This window comes from Canis aureus, chromosome X, assembly GCF_053574225.1.
Source record: "Canis aureus isolate CA01 chromosome X, VMU_Caureus_v.1.0, whole genome shotgun sequence".
NCBI classification, from domain to species: domain Eukaryota; kingdom Metazoa; phylum Chordata; class Mammalia; order Carnivora; family Canidae; genus Canis; species Canis aureus.
Genome location: NC_135649.1, coordinates 34,054,412 through 34,073,836, shown reverse-complemented (window position 1 = coordinate 34,073,836; position 19,425 = coordinate 34,054,412). Strand labels below are relative to the sequence as shown.

At 40.8% G+C, this 19,425-nt stretch overlaps 1 long non-coding RNA gene across 1 annotated transcript in view; it reads right to left on the bottom strand.

Moving 5' to 3' along the window:
• Nucleotides 1-235: 235 nt before the first annotated feature.
• The window catches only part of LOC144308005 (uncharacterized), a 38,361-nt gene continuing 19,171 nt past the window's right edge, over nt 236-19,425 (bottom strand). The window contains exon 3 of the long non-coding RNA XR_013374652.1: nt 236-490. This is a non-coding gene — a long non-coding RNA (uncharacterized LOC144308005). The remainder of the gene's footprint in view (nt 491-19,425) is intronic.

Genomic DNA, 19,425 nt, shown 5'->3' with positions numbered 1-19,425 from the left:
CTGGAGGGCAGTCCTAAAATATTCCAGAAAGAAATTCACACAATTGAAAGCCATAACTGCATATTACCAAGATTTCCCACTTTCCTTAGCATCCTAGAGGTAGGAATAACCAAGTTTGTTGTAGTGATCCAGATTTAAGTTAGCAGGATGGGTAAGTAGAAGAACAATGGGGTGAGAAAATAAAGAATGATGGCATAATGTGACAGATGTGATAAACTTTGGGGTTAGGACTGCTTATGAAATTAGGAGATACGATGTCACCGGCCAGATTTTGGTTCCCATGATCTTTACCCCCCTGGTGTTACTCCCAGGATTGCATGCTACTCCCATGACCTTACTTGACCAAAGAGAGTTACCTGGGTGTTAATAATCTCATCATACATGTCCTCTAAATGCAGACTGTGGTCAACTTGGTGCCAGAAAGGAGGATCAGAGAGATTGCAGCACAGGAGGATTTGTTGTGGATTTTGAAGATGGAGAAGGTCACAAGCTGAGGAATACAAGCAGGCTTTAGAGTTTGAGAACAAACAAGGAAATGAGAACTTAGTCTGACAGCTGCAAGGACATGAATTCTAGCAACGATCTGGAATGAACAAGAATGAAGACTCCTTCCTAGAATATCCAGATAAGGCCCTCGCCCAACCAACACCTAATTTCAGCCTTAGGAACCCCAGAATACAGATACCAGTTAATAGAATATTAATACGAGACATTGGGAGACGAGGATGAACATCGAAGTATCATGGGTATGAGCAGTTGTACTGAGACTGATAGAAAGAAAAATAAAAGTATGAGGTTGCAGTCTAAAAGTAAGATATCGGATTGTAATATGATGGAGGTGGAGTAGTAATTCTAGGTTAGTGAAATGAAGTAGGGATGAATACTGTCAAAATAGTGGACTACCGGGATCCCTGGGTGGCGCAGCGGTTTGGCGCCTGCCTTTGGCCCAGGGCGCGATCCTGGAGACCCGGAATCGAATCCCACATCAGGCTCCCGGTGCATGGAGCCTGCTTCTCCCTCTGCTTGTGTCTCTGCCTCTCTCTCTCTCTGTGACTATCATGAATAAATAAATAAAATCTTAAAAAAAAAATAGTGGACTACCATGTACAGTTGTGCATGTTGTGCACTGTACAATTCTACATGGCACCATTAGTATAGCAGATACATTCATATAATAATTTTCTAGCAAATATAAGTAAAAGGCTTTGAGAAAGGAGTGTATTTTCTTTTTTTTAAAGATTTTATTTATTTATTCATGAAAGACACACCGAGAGAGGCAGAGACATAGGCAGAGGAAGAAGCAGGCTCCCCGCAGGGAGCTTGATGCAGTATTATACCCAGGACCCGGGATCACGCCCTGAGCCAAAGTTAGACACTAAACCACTGAGCCACTCAGGCATCCCAAGTGTATTTTCTAATACATAAAAAAGAATCATGAGCTAACGAAACTGACTTATAAGGTCCAAAAAGCAAGTAGAAAGTGGTATGATTCAGATGGCATGAACCTCAACTGAGGACATTGCATGAATAAAGAGTAGAGAAGGCTCTGAAACTAGCTCCATAAGCCAGGAAGATAGCAGGATATAAATCTTATAAGAATAATAGAATAGTATGGGACAGTAAGTCAATAATTACTTCTGCTCCCAGGAGATCACTCTCCTTTAAATCAAGTCACTTCCAGATACAATGAACTTAAAGCCAGCCCAAGGCCAATGAGTCAATGCTAATACAATTACCATTTATGGAATAATTTAAAAAAGCCCCATAAATATATGCAAACTTTCTACTCCGTTCAACCTACGATTACATGAGAATTACATGGTCATTATGAATTACCCTGATTTTTGCATGAGAGAAAAACGAAGCTCAGAGAAAAATGACTTGCTTACGGTCACACAGATGAGGCAATGGTGAGGCTACAATTTAAAACTCGGTCTACGGGCAGCCCTGGTAGCCCAGCGGTTTAGCACCACCTTCAGCCCAGGGTGTGATCCTGGGGACCCGGGATCAAGTCCCACTTTGGGCTCCCTGCATGGAGCCTGCTTCTCCCTCTGCCTGTGTCTCTGCCTCTCTCTTTCTGTGTCTGTCATGAATGAATAAATAAATAAATAAAAATCTTTAAAAATAAAAAAAATAAATAAAACTCAGTCTGCCTCCTCTCTGCTAAGCTTCCTTCCAGGAGTGAAAAAGTGAAAGTGTAATGGGAGCTTCCTAACCAACTCTATGTTCTAAGTACCTAGAAGCATAGAGCCACTCTGTGTGGCGGTCCCATGTACCAGTTAGTCCTCTGGGCTCCTGTCCTTGTCACTCGCCTGTGACCGACCCTTATTGCTCTTGTGTCTAGGAAAGCTTTCTCTCTACACATTCCCACCACCCAAGGAAACAGGATGAATCAGTTCAAGTGCATGCCTCCTCTGGGACTACACTAAACTGGAGAGATAGCTCTTATCAACAGGAGACCTCCTCCCATTCATACAACTTATATGGCTCTGTCTCCTCAAAATACTGGCTTTAGATAATGTGGCTCTTATACAGAAGCATGCTGGGGCCAAAGTATCTGCAACACACTGGGGACAGAGAATTCGGAAAACACTCAAAATTCGCCCCTGCACACCACACACAGGCAGGCTGACTCATGCTCTCTCACACACACATTAGGAATCAGCAGTGACCAGCCCAGCAGCCGAGTCTAAGCAGCCGGCAGCTCTCAACAGGAAACAGTTTGAATTCAGGAACTGAGATGTCTAGGTTCTAGTCTTCACAGACATCCTTGCACCACACTAATTGAAGCACTGAAAATAAATACAGATGACGAGCTTGATACTCTGATATTATCTTTCTTCCCTCTTTTTTTTTTAAGATTTTATTTATTTGAGAGAGAGCACACGAGCAGGGGAGGAGGAGGAGAGGGAGAGGCAGATTCCCCGCCTAGCAGGGCGCCTGATTAGGACTTGATCCCAGGACCCCAGGATCACGGCCTGAGCCAAAGGTAGACGCTTAACCGACTGAGCCACCCGGGTGCCACTCTTTCCTTTTTGCTTGTATTTCTTTTTTAAGATTTTAATTAATTCATGAGAGACACAAAGAGAAAGACAGAAACACAGGCAGAGGGAGAAGCAGGCTCCATGCAGGGAGCCCAAAGTGGGACTTGATCCCGGGTCCCCTGCTGCAGGACTTGATCCCAAGACCCCAGGATCATGACCTGAGCTGAAGGCAGATGCTCAACCACTGAGTCCTCTGGTGCTTTTTGTTTTTTTTTTAATAAGACCTGGACTTTGCCCATTTGATGTTTCCTCCATTGTATCCAGGCAGAAACAGTTTAATTGGAGCCAGGAAAATAAAGTAAGTTTATATTCTCAATACTAACATCTAGACTGAAAGAAAGTCTGTATCAAATATGACCAAACATTTTGCTTTTCCACCCTCTGTACTAAATCCTTGTAGAGATGAATGAAACTTGGACTATCACTGAAACCAGATTTGGGTTCTTTGTTCTCTTTATGGAGACGATTAATTTCTTGAAGTCATTTAGGAATGACTTCCTGCCGTCCTATGTGAAGTGTGCATTGGTAATTAAATATTCATTGGGAATGCCAAAAAACCAAACCTGTTCTGGATGGTATTTTCTTGAATTGCTACTCAGATCATTCCAAACCATGAAATTGCTAGCTACTGATGGCTGGATAGGTCGAGAAAAACAGGATACGTGACGCCAAAGCCTTAGCTAATTGACACAACTCGCCAAGTCACTTTTAGTTGAAAAGAAGGATAGTTATATTTTCTTTTATTCGAGCAGCAACTCTAAGATGAGTTTCCCGACCACGTGATTCCATGGATGGGTCAGGAAGGTGACTTGGTTTCATCAGCAGAATCACTGCTTCATACAGGAACAGATATCCTAGCCTGTTTGTTTTCTTTTTCCAACTGAAAAAGTAGTCTCTTAGTCATATGGGCATATAAAGCCTTATATTTACATGATCACCTCTTACAATAGAAGCTAAATTGTGCTGGATTGCTCCATATTAGCCTATGGGGGATCCAAATTATGGCACATTGGTTTTCCATTTGAAAGAACTCCAGGGAGCCTTAATGATTTTTAAAAGAAAATATTTACCAAAAACAAGTATCAAGACTTATATTCAGAGTCCTCTATATGTCTGTTTAGTGCCCACAATGAGGCCGACCTAACCTCAATTCTGGGTTACTTGTCCCCGTCCACACGTGGACCTGTGTCACCTGCAGACAAGTAAGGCGCAAGCAAAGGAGGGTAGGAAGGTTGAGGTGCTGCCAACCACCCACACAGACTACACATATTCATTTCATGTCTTTCTCAGTACCGGCTGGTAATGTCTATCTCCTCAACCCAATGTGCACCAGCAGCAAAGTCTGGTGAGGACAGACCATCAACCATTTCGGCATACATGAGTGGTGATTCGGACTGCATTTGAGTCACAATCCTTCCTTTGTTCAGAGCTGAAGTGAAAGAGTATTTATACATAAGCTGTTCTTGGTCCTAAAAAACCTTATTTCCATACTAATGAATGACCCAATTTAGAGTTTGACAAAAATGACTTATCCTTGGCAAAAGGAATATATGTCACACAACAAAGAGGCCAATTCAAGAACGTACCACTCCCCACCACAATCTGGTTTAGAAGGCAAAGGAGGAACAGGCTCCTGGATTGGGAGAAAAAAGATGCTGGAGATCCTTGGTCCCTGTCTGTCCTCTCCTGTCATACACACACACGCCCCACATGCTATTGGACACACACAAATACATACCATACATGCCATCTGATGCACACATCGGGCCCCACAAACACCACATACACTACATCTTCCATACCCACACACACCACTCACACACTCTCCTAGAACCTATCTCATATTTTCTGCCAAATTCAACATGAATTTTTGTAAATGCTTTAACCTCTGTCATTTGCTTCTTTCATTATACCTCTAGAATCTTCACTGGCTGCTTGTACTTACCGATGTACCTCACTATGAGCGACAGCCTTCACCCATCTGTGGGGCCAAATGTATAGGCTACAAGCTGATTGTCAGGGCTTCAGGTGGGTAGAAAAAGAAGAAAAGAAAAGCTGTTCTTTCTCTTCATCCCTCTTTTCAGATAAAAATCCACCATGGACTGGGGACAGGAAATTGTATTCCCTTAGCACTTTTCAATTAAGTCCATTTTCCAAATGTATCTTAGCTCTCAGACTTTGTGGCTACCAAGCATGGCGGATACCAGCAGGCAGGGATGAAGAACCATACTGACTACCTTCATGGAATATCTTGTACACTATAATTTTGGAAAGTGTTTTTATCATCTTTACACTCAATCCTAGTCACCTAAGAAGAATAGATCATCTACTGACAGACACTAGGGATGCCTGTACATGCACTGTCTTATTTTATGCTCACACTAGTTATTTGATAGAGTTGCCTTAAGTCTCCTTAAGGTTCAAACAGTTTAAGTGAAGAAGGGGGTAGAAGGTTTTGGCTTTTCTCCTAATTCTCTGCTTCCCACAGCACTTCTTGGCACCCCAGGCCTTAAAAGAATTGCTACTTTGATTGATATCCATGACACTATGTGACAGACATTTCTTTTAGGTGGGGTAGCATTGCATAAAAAGGTCACAAGCATGTTATGACACTCCTTGACATTGACGAATGGGCCAAGATCCCTTGAAACCCAGTCATGTTGATCTATCCTGCCTTCCTCACATGGAAAATGATCTCAAATTTCCATGTCATGGTTGGCCAGAGGCCAAGAGATCTGAGAAATAGGTATCAGTTTGCTGAAGGTAGAGGCCCTCTGTAGGCTATATCAATCCTCAAAACAGTTTTCCTTGGTACTACTTGTAGATTATTGGGCACTAGCCCGACTGAAAATAATTCTATACAGTGTTTCTCACAGAGGAGGATAAGTAGACAAAAGCAACTTTTAGGCATTCTTATTTCCCTGCCATTAATGCCAACATGACCTAGCCTGAAACCCTCCCTACTCATTGAGCTCCAGTCACATTGGTATTCTCTTTGGCTTTCAACATCCTGAGCATTTTCCTGCTTCAGACCCACCGCACACCTCATTGTCTCTACCCGATATGCCCATTAGCACCTCTTTACCTTCACAAGATCCATTTCATCCTTTGATTGTTGACTTAAATATCTTTCCCTATAACGTTCATTCCTTCACCACCCTTGAACATGATTCAATTTCTCAGCCTCCTGTTTTGTTGCCTTCACCACATTGATTCAAATTTTTATTTAATTGGTCTTTTTACTTATTTCCTTTTGTCTGTCACTCTACTAGAATGTATGCTCTAAGAAAATAGGAACTTATCTGCCTTGTTTGGCATGTGTCCCAGGCATGTAGCAGTCAATAAATATCAAAAACCATGGATGAGATGAACAGAGGTGAATAATCATGTAAATACTAGAGTCACAGAGCTATAACATGGCAGTGGTAGGAATTTAACTCAGGTTTGTTTCTGCCTCCAAAGCCTTCAAAAAGGGTACAAATACAGAAACTAATGTGTTGACTACCTATCATTTTCCAGGCCTTCTAACAGGTCACAGATAGAAACACAAGGATCTGCCACGCAAGAGTCTAAGCTATCATGAAAGACAAATAAGTAATTCATCTGTCTGTCATTTAATAAGTATTTATTCAGAGAAAATACTGGAAAAAGAAGGAATCCTGGCCCATGGACAAGTTATTTTTTTTCTCATGTTGGTTCTCCATCAAAAATAGGCATCGGAGGAATAGCCACTGTGGAACACTACAGAGGTGTCTCAAAAATTAAAACAAAAACTACCATAGGATTCAGCAATTGTGCTTCTGGATATTTACCTGAAGAACTGAAAACACTAATTTGAAAACATATCTGCACCCTGGTGTTCAGTGCAGCATTGTTTACAATAGCTCAGATATGGTAATATCATAACAGACCATCAATGGAAGAATGGATAAGGAAAAATCTGATTGCATGCATATGATCTCTCTCTCTCTCTCTCTCTCTCTCTCTCTCTCTCTCTCTCTCCCCATAGAATATTAATCAGGCATAAAAGAGTAGGAAATCTAGCCACTGGGACAACATGGATAGACTTTGGTGGCATTATGCTAAGTCAGACAGGAAAGTATAAAAACTATCTGGTCTTACCTATATGAGGAATCTAAAATGTCAACAACAACAAACTCGTAAATAGAGAACACACTGGCAACTGCTAAAGGCAGGGGCTGGGGTTTAGGCAAAATAGGTGAAGAGAGCTAAAGGTACAAATAAAATAGTTATAAAATAACTAAGTCATGATGATGTAACATACAGCATGGTGACTACAGTTAATACTGTATTGCATATTTGGAAGTTGCTAAGAGAGTAGGATCCTCAAAGTTCTCAACATGAGCTCGCTCACTAAGTAAGGCAGCACATATACTCAATGTATATACTGGAATGGAATGTATATAGTGGAATGATACACTGATTACATGGCCCTGTGCAAGGATGGCATGAAAATTCATGAAATGTTCCATATTTTTCCATTTCAGCTCCCTGGGAAATCTGCCTGATAAGTGCATATTAAGCTTGGACCTCCACCCCACCCTGGCACATTTACCCTCCTGGGACCCACTCACACTAAACCCTCTTCCCATGGTCCCCTACCCCACCTCCCTGGAGAGAAAATAGACATGGGGAATGGAGAGGGGTGCTGGCCTGAAGAGGGCTCTGTGCCATTAGAAAGCGGAGGGACATATGAGGGCCCCAGCTACCCACTCCCCCTTCACTCTCAACTCCTGATTAGCCACTCAGTATGTGTTTGAGCCTCCTTGTCCCCACCCACACCCCTTGGTGAATCCTTAGTGTGATTTTGGCATGCTTCAGAAATAAATCACAATTCTCACGGGGGGGAAAATCAAGTTTTTAACAAAAGAAAAATTGTATATTTATGGGTCACAAATGTTAACTATACTTACTGTGATGATCACTTTGCAATGTATACAAATGTGAAGTCATTAAGTTGTACAGCTGAAGCTAATTTTATATATCAATTATACATCAATTTCAAAATGCATATCAAATTTAACACATAGATTATTTTTAATATTTATCCCTAAGTTGTACCTACCAAAGGTTGTGATTCAATGATCTGGACTGGGAATCTGTGTTTGATTAAAAGCTGTACACAGGGATGCCCGGGCAGCTTAGCGGTTAAGCGTCTGCCTTTGGCTCAGGTCATGATCCTGGAGTCCCAGGATCTAGTCCCACATCAGGCTCCCTGCATGGAGCCTGCTTCTTCCACTGCCTGCATCTCTGCCTCTCTCTCTCTCTCTCTCATGAATAAATAGAATCTTTTTTAGAAAAAGCTGTACAGCCAATTTGAATTCACAGTCAGGCTGGTAAATCTCTGGTCTATTGGAATACAATAGGATAACATACTATTTTACAAGAACAAGCGAAATGGGAATCAATACAACAAAAGTTATTCACAACAGAAGTTGACATTCGAGTTGTTTATTGAACAAGACAGGCGTTAGGTGTGGAGGGGGAGGGAAAGTAACAGACACAAAAAAGATTAGTTCAAGTAATAACTTCAGTGAGAACAATAGGAGTACAAATATTTACAAGTTTCCTTAGAATCCTAAACATTAGACCTCAAAGGACTTTGGAGGTCACCTAGAGGTGTATTTCTCAAACATCAACGGGCATGGGAGTCATCTCAGGATCTTGTTAAATGAAGATTCTGACTCATTAGTCTGGATAAGAACCTTAGACTCACAGACCAAACTTTATGTAGCAAGATTTTAGGGTTTCAGAGAGGAACACTAACATATCAAGATAATTTTTAAAATAGCAGCAAACTGACAGACAACTACAACCCAAAGGCACATCAAAGATCACATCAATCCATTCAGAGACCAAGACCCAAGCTTTGACTGGAGATGACAGAGTCCAAGCCAACACCTATGGTAGTTATAGTTTGTCAGACCAGTCAACAGCATTCACTGTCTAAGACACTTGCCCTGGAACAAAAGCAAATCTTATACCTCAAGAGTTTAGGCCTTTATAGGCTCACAGGAACCTTTTTCTCCTTCAGTTTATTCTGAAAAGGGTCAGGAATGTGAGATAAAATAGCTACTCCTTTGACTCTTCATGACAGCAACCTTCCTTCTACTTCAAAATTATTCCAATTCAAAGGAGTCTGACTCTAGGAAAATTTCAGAAATACTCATTTCCTTTTTTTCAAAGATTTATTTATTTTTAATTTATTTATTTGAGAGAGAGCAAGTGAGTACAAGCAGCAGGAGGGAAAGGGGCAGAGGGAGAAGCAAACTCCCCGCTGAGCTGGAAGCCTGACATTGGGGCTCCATCCCAGGACCCTGGGATTATGATCTGAGCCGAAGGCAGATGTCCAACTGACTAAGCCACCAAGGAGACCCTTTATTCATTTATTTTGGACAAGGAAACAGAGCATGAGCAGAATGGGCAGAGGAAGAGGAAAAGAGAATCCCAAGTGGACTCCATGCTGAGCACAGAGCCCAACACAGGGCTTGATTTCATGACCCTAGGATCACAACCTGAGCCAAAACCAAGAGTTGGACACTTCGCCAACAGCACCACCCAGGAACCCCAGAAATACTTATTTTCTAATCATAGATCCCAACTGGCAAATAATCTAATTATGATACGACATTATAGAGATAGCAACATGATATGGAGGAGCAACCTTCAGGAAAATAAATATTCAAATTGATAAAGGGAAAGCGCAAGTAAAGACACAATTCCACTTACACCTTAAAAAAATCTACTTAAGTACCATTTTCTTCAGTGAAGTTCACATTGGTGAAATAGCTAATCAACACAAACATCCAAATTCAACCTACATTGTTGCATTTAATCCTCCCAGCAATCCTAACTAATTATTCAATCTGTTTTAGAGGTTAAGACACTGAAGCTCAGAGAAGTTAACTGATTTACAAAGCCATACATCTAGTAAAATCACAGCTGGGATTGGAATCCAGATAGTCTGACTCCAAAGTAAAGTTTTCTTTCCAGTTTACAGAACTATTTTCCATAAGAAAGGAAGATACGATCTCCCCATTACTGACCCCAATTTTTGAACACAGGACATTTCTACCAAAGTGCTCCATTCTCCCTTAAATCAGCTAAGGATTTAGTTTTTGATTTCACCTGATTGATTCTGAGATGGGTGCTTTTGAGGAATCAGCCTTTGAAAGCGATTCTCAGAGTATAGGCCAATGAAAAATAGCATTAACATTACCTGAGTGTTAAACAGGCAAATTTTAGGGACCCACCAGAGACCTACTGCATGGGAATTCCTGGAAGTGGTGCCCTAAGAACTGTGTATTAACAAACCTTCCGGCGACTCTTTCTGATATAGGCTCAAGTTTGAAAACCTCTGCTCCTTATCTAGACTGTCTCCAATTTTATATCCTAGCTGTAGGGGCACCTGGGTGGCTCAGTCAGTTGTGTAGCCAACTCTTGATTTTGGATCTAGTGGTGATCTCAGGGTCAAGGGATCAAGCCCTGCAAGAGGTTACACATTAAGGGGGTGTCAACTTGAGATTCTTTCCCTCTGCCCCTCTCCCACTCACACCCTCTTTCCTCTCTAAAATAAATATATCGTTAAAGAAAAAAAACTTAGCTCTAAATTAGGTCATTCTGCCAGAAAGTGGTAGCTTAAAAGGGGTTAGTGGACTCAACTGTTTCTCTTGATTAAAATCCAATAATGGAACAAAATGAGAGATAGTAATCTCTACTCCCAATAGGGGTCTCAAACTCATGACCCTGAGATCACAACTTACATGCTGTTTCAACTGAGCCATCAGAGCACCCCAAGATATATTTTCCAAAAATAAGATCAGCTTTTGTTAGAGAGTCTCTATCCAATGTAGTGGCTATGTGACTCACAATATCCCACAAAACAGTCCAACTCCTCACCCCCTTAAAATCCCTAAAAGGTTATATAAATGAACATTCATTTGCATTTAAATGTGTAGAATTGGACATCCACATGCAGAAGAATGAAACTAGACCACTCTCTTACACCATACACAAAGATAAACTCAAAATGGATGAAAGATCTAAATGTGAGACAAGATTCCATCAAAATCCTAGAGAAGAACACAGGCAACACCCTTTTTGAACTCGGTCACAGTAACTTCTTGCAAGATACATCCACGAAGGCAAAAGAAACAAAAGCAAAAATGAACTATTGGGACTTCATCAAGATAAGAAGCTTTTGCACAGCAAAGGATACAGTCAACAAAACTAAAAGACAACCTACAGAATGGGAGAAGATATTTGCAAATGACGTATCAGATAAAGGGCTAGTTTCCAAGATCTATAAAGAACTTCTTAAACTCAACACCAAAGAAGCAAACAATCCAATCATGAAATGGGCAAAAGGCATGAAGAGAAATCTCACAGAGGAAGACATAGACATGGCCAACATGCACATGAGAAAATGCTCTGCATCACTTGCCATCAGGGAAATACAAATCAAAACCACAATGAGATACCATCTCACACCAGTGAGAATGGGGAAAATTAACAAGGCAGGAAACAACAAATGTTGGAGAGGATGTGGAGAAAAGGGAACCCTCTTACACTGTTGGTGGGAATGTGAACTGGTGCAGCCACTCTGGAAAACTGTGTGGAGGTTCCTCAAGGAGTTAAAAATAGACCTGCCCTATGACCCAGCAATTGCACTGGGGATTTACCCCAAAGATACAGATGCAATGAAACACCGGGACACCTGCACCCCGATGTTTCTAGCAGCAATGTCCACAATAGCCAAACTGTGGAAGGAGCCTCGGTGTCCATCGAAAGATGAATGGATAAAGATGTGGTCTATGTATACAACGGAATATTACTCAGCCATTAGAAACGACAAATACCCACCATCTGCTTCAACGTGGATGGAACTGGAGGGTATTATGCTGAGTGAAATAAGTCAATCGGAGAAGGACAAACAGTGTATGTTCTCATTCATTTGGGGAATATAAATAATAGTGAAAGGGAATAGAAGGGAAGGGAGAAGAAATGTGTGGGAAATATCAGAAAGGGAGACAGAACATAAAGACTCCTAACTCTGGGAAACGAACTAGGGGTGGTGGAAGGGGAGGAGGGCGGGGGGTGGGGGTGAGTGGGTGACGGGCACTGAGGGGGACACTTGACGGGATGAGCACTGGGTGTTATTCTGTATGTTGGTAAATTGAACACCAATAAAAAATTATTTTATTAAAAAAAATAAATGTGTAGAATTGGGGCCCCTGGTGACTCAGGTGGTTAAACATCTGACTCTTGGTTTCAACTCAGGTTCTCCTGTCAGGGTCAGGAGATGGAGCCCTACCTGGGCTCCCTGCTGGGGCATGGAGCCTGCTTGGGATTCTTGCTCTCCCTTTGCCCTGCCCCTCCTCCCACACCACTCCGCCTCAATTGCTGTTTCTCAGGAAAACAAAAACAAAAACAGCAAACATGTAGGATAACAATATTTCATGGAACTGATTTAACCAAATAAAGACTTAATTTTTGTCGCAATGCACTAGCCTACCTCTCAAATCAGAGAATAAAAATTTACTGTGGTTTCTGTCATCAAACTTCAACCACAGGGCTTAGATTTCAAGGGAAAAAACAGCCCTCTTTTGCAACTTCTTATTCCTATCCTTAACCCAGAGTCTCCATTAAAACCAGGAACCAGGTGGGTCTTGTGATTTACCAGCAAGGTCATCATTGTCAACTCTGCCCTCACTTATTCACTCTCTGTCCTTGGAATTCTCTCCTCCCACCTTCCTATTGAAACCCTATTTGCCTATTGAGGCCTGTCTCAAACCCTATCATTCCCACTTTCATACAAAGACAGTCATGTAGTCAAAACAGCCATACTCTGGCTTTAGAGGCAGAGAAACTTGAGTATCTGTTCTAATATTTACCATCTTTGAGACTACTGGAAATTTTGTTAACTTTGATGAGTGTCCATCCCTCTTTAATAAAATGGGGATCCTGAGAACCTGCTCCATAAATTGCTCTGTGGTTTCCATAAGAAAGCAATCTGGTTCATGAACAGAATTATCAAAAACTCTTATCCTACATGATGCTGTCTCTTCTACAGATGCCTAGAGCAACTATAAGTTGTATCCCACAATTGGCCACATAATAGAACTGTCTTACATTGTGTAGCATGTGGGCTATCGAACCCAAAGCATGGACAGGTTAGACTTAGAAACCTCTTCCTCTAAGAAAAGACAAGGGAAGGTCATGATTAGATTTGAATATAAAATTAAAAGGCTGAAAGAGTGGAGGACTCTGATAAGAACACAGGAACAAAGATTCCCAGTAAGTGGAATTGCAGAAATTTATAGCAGCCAAAGCACTCAAGGGGACAGTTGTGTTAGCATGGGATGAGATCCATTTCTTATTAAAAATAAATTACCAGAGTGTGTGAACATTTTTAATATGAATTAAAGATGATTCAAAACTACCCCTGTAATCAAAAGAATTTCACTCACTTTCATCCTAAAGTACATTTTGAATAAGAAAGAGTTTTAGCTTGCTCCTAACACACAATTGCTGTATGTCCAAACTTGAGAACCATTGACACAGGGAATATATGATGTGATGCTCTCTTAAGAAGAATCCTTAAGACAACAGGTCAGCAGGTTGAGATATCACAGCTCCCTCTGCTATGTGTGCACTACTCCTTTGATCACTGACGTAAGTAGCACAGAAGTAAGAATCAGAAAACATGGCCATCAATCAATCAGCAAGCTGCTGATCTGGTTCTTATTGAAGGCCTCCTCAAAAAGGAGTTGAGTTGTGCTTGAGCATAAAGGCTGCAATTCTACAGTGAACTGAGAGTTTGACATATCTGGAACAGTGCCAATTTTCCTTAGGGTTGCTACTCTGATCAAGCTATCAGAAGTCATCCTTTTTCTCTGACCAAGGCAGAAATAGAGGTCCATTAAGGAGGAGTCAAGAGGCTCAACAGAAAATAAACTCCACTAGACATGTTTCAAGTATTTTGTTAGGGTTTCTTGAGTCTTAGACTTTTAAAAGACTCTCATGAAGGTTACAGACATTCTTTGGAGAAAGAAATTCTTACAGGTGTATATATTCATATTCTGCAGATGATCGATTATTCCACAATGTGCCAAAGCCCATCTGTGGACCCCATGCTAAGCATCTCTACCCTAGGTAGATCTAGAGCACATTAGAGCTACTATTTCTGATGATTCGTACACGACATTCTACTTAAATGCACAGTGCCATTTTCATCCTCATAAAGAAAGCAAAGGGATAGAAATAATTAATTTTGAGGTAGGAGTTCTAATATAATTGCAATACATGTTTTCAAGTATTTTAACAAGAGACTTGTGGGAATTCAACTAAGAAATTATCGAACTCACCTATCTGTGTAACTAAATTTAGTTAAGAGACATGTTAGCAAACATTGTGACTACCCTCCAAGTGCCAATCCATACTAATGCGCCTACCAGTGCCAGGTATTATCTCAGATGATACATGTTAAACATCAAGATAATGACTCACTCTTAGCATGAGGAGCTGTCAAACAGAAAAGATACCTTCATGCAACCCAACATACTTCTGCCCATCAAAGAGGTGTTTTCTGGTATTCTAATTTCCACTGAATAGAGCACATTAACCCTCTATTGAACACTAAAGTTAAATGAGACACACTCACAAGATAAATAGCAATCTGTTTAATATCATTTATTTTCTTAAGTACCATAGCATTTTTGTGCTATGGCTATTCCAAAGGCACAGAGAAAATGTGGCTGCAGAGGCTTCATTTTGGTGCTCTAATACTGCTCTACTAGAATGTTTGTTAATAGTAATTTGGGGCACCCAGTTGGTCAGTCCATAGAGCAAGTGACTCTTGATCTCAGGGTGCTGAGTTCAAGCCCCATATTGGGTGGAGAGCGTACTTAAAAATAAAAGCTTTAAAAAATGAATTTAGAATATCAAGGATTGGGTAGAAAATTTTCAATTCTATATGAATAATTAGTTTTTGGAATGTACTCTGGATCTCAGTAAGATATTATAGAAATAAAAGGAAAAGATTCAATTATTGCCCAACAATAGTAATCACAGACCTGATTTCAAGTCTTGTTAATGTATTTGTGATTTATAAGTATGTTAGATTGAATTATTTCCCCAAATTCATCACTCTTGCCTTGACCCACTCCTTTGCCATGTCACTTTACACTTCATCCCCTAAAAGCAGTATACATTATGGGTTTGACCATGTGACTACTTTCTACAGTGGAATGTGGGTGGAAGAGACAGTTTTACAGTTTTGAGACTCAATCTTAAGAAGGACTTCAGGTTTCTCTTGTTTTGGTTCACCTTCTTGCACCATGAGAAAAACATGCCAAAATAACTGGGTAGTCCAAAACCCACAGAACAAATTCACAACCAATCAGCAACTAAGAGCCACAAATCTGACACCCCCCCAACCCACAGTCGTGTGAGCAAAATAATTTTGGTTGTTATTTGATATACAGCAATAGCTGATTCTATACTGACCTTTAAAACAGTAGGATGCACTAAAATCTTTGACTTTTCAACATCCCCTCCTGTAATATATATGTAGTTGATCTGTGAACCACACAGGGATTAGGGGTGCCAACCCTACACAACGTTAAAAATCCACTTACAACATTTGACTCGCTGCAGGAACAACTATAGATAGCCTAATATTGTCTGGAAGCCTTTCTGATAACATGAACAGTTAATTAAACAGTTAATTAACAGTTAATTAAACTGTATGTCATATGTATTATATGTATTATATACCGTATTCTTAGAATAAACTGAAGAAAAACAGTTGAGAAAATCATAAGAGAACATACCTTTACAGAACTGTGCTGTGAAAAATCTGCATATAAAGTGGACTTGCATAGTTCAAATCTGTTTTGTTCAAGGGTCAGCTGTATATCCTAAAACAATGTGTATATTATACATATCATACACACACACTCAACAAAAATATTGATGGCCCCGTTGGTATCAGATCCTGTGTGACACAGGGCATGCCATGGAGAGCAAGCAATCTTCCCACTGCTTATGGTCTCTTGGCTTGAGCTTCATAATACATCTCACACATTGTGACATAACTGGAAATATGATAGAGTGTCACGAAACCAGGGCCAGGAATCATTTGGTGCTATTTTGTCATAAAACAAGTGATAATATCCATTTCTAAGAGCAATTCATAATTACATTCCCATAACAATGCTTCAATTTTCTGTCAGGAAAATGACATGTTTCACATTGGGATGCTTTCCAGGTAACTGAAGTTTACATCTTAAACTCTGAAATCTGAACTACATTGGTGGGAGACTGTATTATCCACTTCTCTGTCATCTCTAATGACACAGGCATAATTTAACCTTTCCTCAATGACTCCAAGACATTGATAGGACCCACAGTCACTATGCTGTATGGGAATCCAGCTCTAGCTCTCTCTCCATGTTTCTCTTCTTCCTTGTCAGGCTGTGGACTGCCTACTCTTCTGTCGTGGAAACTACCTACAATAGTCTTTCCTTCCCTACCTGCATTCCACTATCTGCTGCATCTCAACCACATAACCAGGCTTATTAAGAAGCATGTATTTAAAAAAAAAAAAGCTCAGGGCACCCCAGGAGGCTCAGCAGTTTAGCACCACCTTCGGCCCAGGGTGTGATCCTGGAGACCTGGGATAGAGTCCCACGTCGGGCTCCCTGCAGGGAGCCTGCTTCTCCCTCTGCCTGTGTCTCTGCCTCTCTGCGAGTGTGTCTCTCATGAATAAATAAAATCTTTAAAAAAAAATGCTCAGAGCACCTGGGTGGCTCAGTTGGTTAAGTGGCTTGGGTCATGATTTGGGGTCCTGAGATGGAGCCCTGCATCAGGCTCCCTGCACAGCAGGGAGTCTGCTTCTCACTCTGCCCCTCCTCCTACTCAGGTACTCTCTCTCAAATAAATAAAATCTTTACCAAAAAACAAAACAAAACAAAACAAAACAAAACCAAAAAAAACGAAGCTCAGACTCAGAGTGTGCTACCCTGACGCTCTTTTTTTTTTATTCTAAGATTTTATTTACTTATTTAAGAGAGAGAGTAAGAATGAGGGGAGGGGCAGAGGGAAAAGCAGACTCCCCACTGAGCAGGGAGCCTAACGGGGGACTTGAGCTCAGGACCCTGAGATCATGACCTGAGCCGAAGGCAGATCCTCAACCACTGAGCCACCCAGGTGCCCCCTAAACCCTGATACTCTTATGTAAAGTACATAGTTTCAATGCATGGGCTTCGTAATATCCATTCCTGTCCATAATTCTTTCTCCCCAACTTTGAAATTCATGACTAAGTATTCTAAAATACAGAGGCTACTGGATAAAAGTCTGGCCTAGCAGGGGGTCTAATGTACCTTACATTTTGTTGCCCTTTTAGAGATTTTTAAAGTACATGTATGTGTGTATATATATTTATATATATATATATGTATATATATATATATATATATAATCATAATAATCACAATACTGTTCAAATATCTAGATGGAAAGCTTCCCAGACCTAAATGGACTTGTGCTCCAGCATGCAAGCAGAGGGCTTTCTGTGCTCTCCAAACACTTAGTAAAGATTACAAAAAGTCAACAGTTGGAGTCCCTAAAACCTAAAGCACCATGCAGCTCTAAGTAGTTTCTTTAAAAAATAAGCCCCTGATATAAAATAGAACTTTAAGTATTCAGGCTTTCTAGCTCATGAGCAAAAAATAATGGGCAAATGATCACTCTGTAGCAGAAAGAGAAGACGGATGAAAACCCTGCCTGCACTGATGGCACTTTAGAATTTCTCAATCAGTTATATAGAATGTCACTTAACCAAGCAAATTAGACCAAACTATCCTGTACTTTGCTTTACATGGTTAAAAGTAGTATCTGTCTCACTTTTTGTCTCCCACAATCAAACGATCATTTTGTCAGAAAGCTAAATTAACATGAAGGATTTACATTCTCGTTTTCCAGGCATCGCCAGCCACTATGGGGCCAAGGAGTACTTCATTCTCGAGCGCACACCAGATACAGTTCTGTCCCATGTTGCCATTAGTTCTTCCTGTCACGTTCGACATAGTGCCTGAGACATAACAGGTACTCAATAAATGTTTGATGAATCAATGAATTTGTAAGCTCATCAGATTTGTAAATTATTTTCCCCGTTTCTTCTAGTTACGGCTATTTGGGAATCAAAAAAATAGAACTAAATTTAATAAACCATCAGCCTATTGTTTACCAAGCTATTTGGATTAACCACAACTTCCATTATTAATTGCCTCCTGCATTAGGAAATGTCCAACAGTGGCGCAGAGAGAAGAAAGCAGGCGCAGGAAGGGAAAGCGTGAGGGGAAGGCAGCAATTATGCTGAAGTAGAACTACTTGTTCCAAATCCATCGCCTTCAGCGTCAGATCACATATTAACAGTTCCTGCACTCTGTTCCATCATATGCTGCACAGCAGCACCATGAACAGAATGCACAAAAAAACAAATTCCTTTTGCATCTCTCCATATCCAGTCTATGCACATAGCCAGTAAATGGGTTCAAATGCCCACACAAAAGCACATTCCAGCTGCTGGCTCCATTTGCCATTCGTGGGGTTGTGTGGGCATGGTTCTGGGAGAAGGTCTCAGCTATGGGGAAGGAGGCAGAGGTCTTGGCTATCTTGTTCTCATTCAATCTGACAGTGTTTACTAATTCCAGATGGGAAAACATGAAGTAGTTTGGATTGTCTGTTCCTAGGTCTCTCTGGAATCCACATGGCATGCTGAACAATTTAATCATAATAGCTAGACATTTACGTATACTGTCCACATTTAAATTCAGCAACCCTATGGACAGAGTCTTCCAACAGCGGTCTAAACACCATTCATTCTGGGGAGCCTGGATGACTCAGTTGGTTAAGTGGCTGCCTTTGGCTCAGGTCATGATCCCAAGGTCCTAAGTTTGAGCCCTGTATCAGGATCCCAAGCAAGGAGCCTGTTTCTCCCTCTCCCTGTGTACCCACCCTGCTCGTGCTCTCTCTCTCACTCTCTCTATATATCCAATAAGTAAATAAAATCTCTAAATAAATAAACATCCTTCATCCTAAATTTAGTTGCTTCCTAGAATCTTAAAAGCATTGATCTTCTATTTGCTGTAGTTTATTATAGAGTTCGCACAGTGAATTCCTTGAAAATGTGTTTCTTCATTGCTGCTCATTAGGACAAAGAAGTTTAACAGCAGGAAAAAGTAAAAAGGTGGTTTCTGATATTTACCACTCTTCTAAGCTCACCCTTACCAACAAAAGTATCACTTCACATTTGCATATGTATCTTGCCAGTCATGTTCCACAAACTTTCTAACA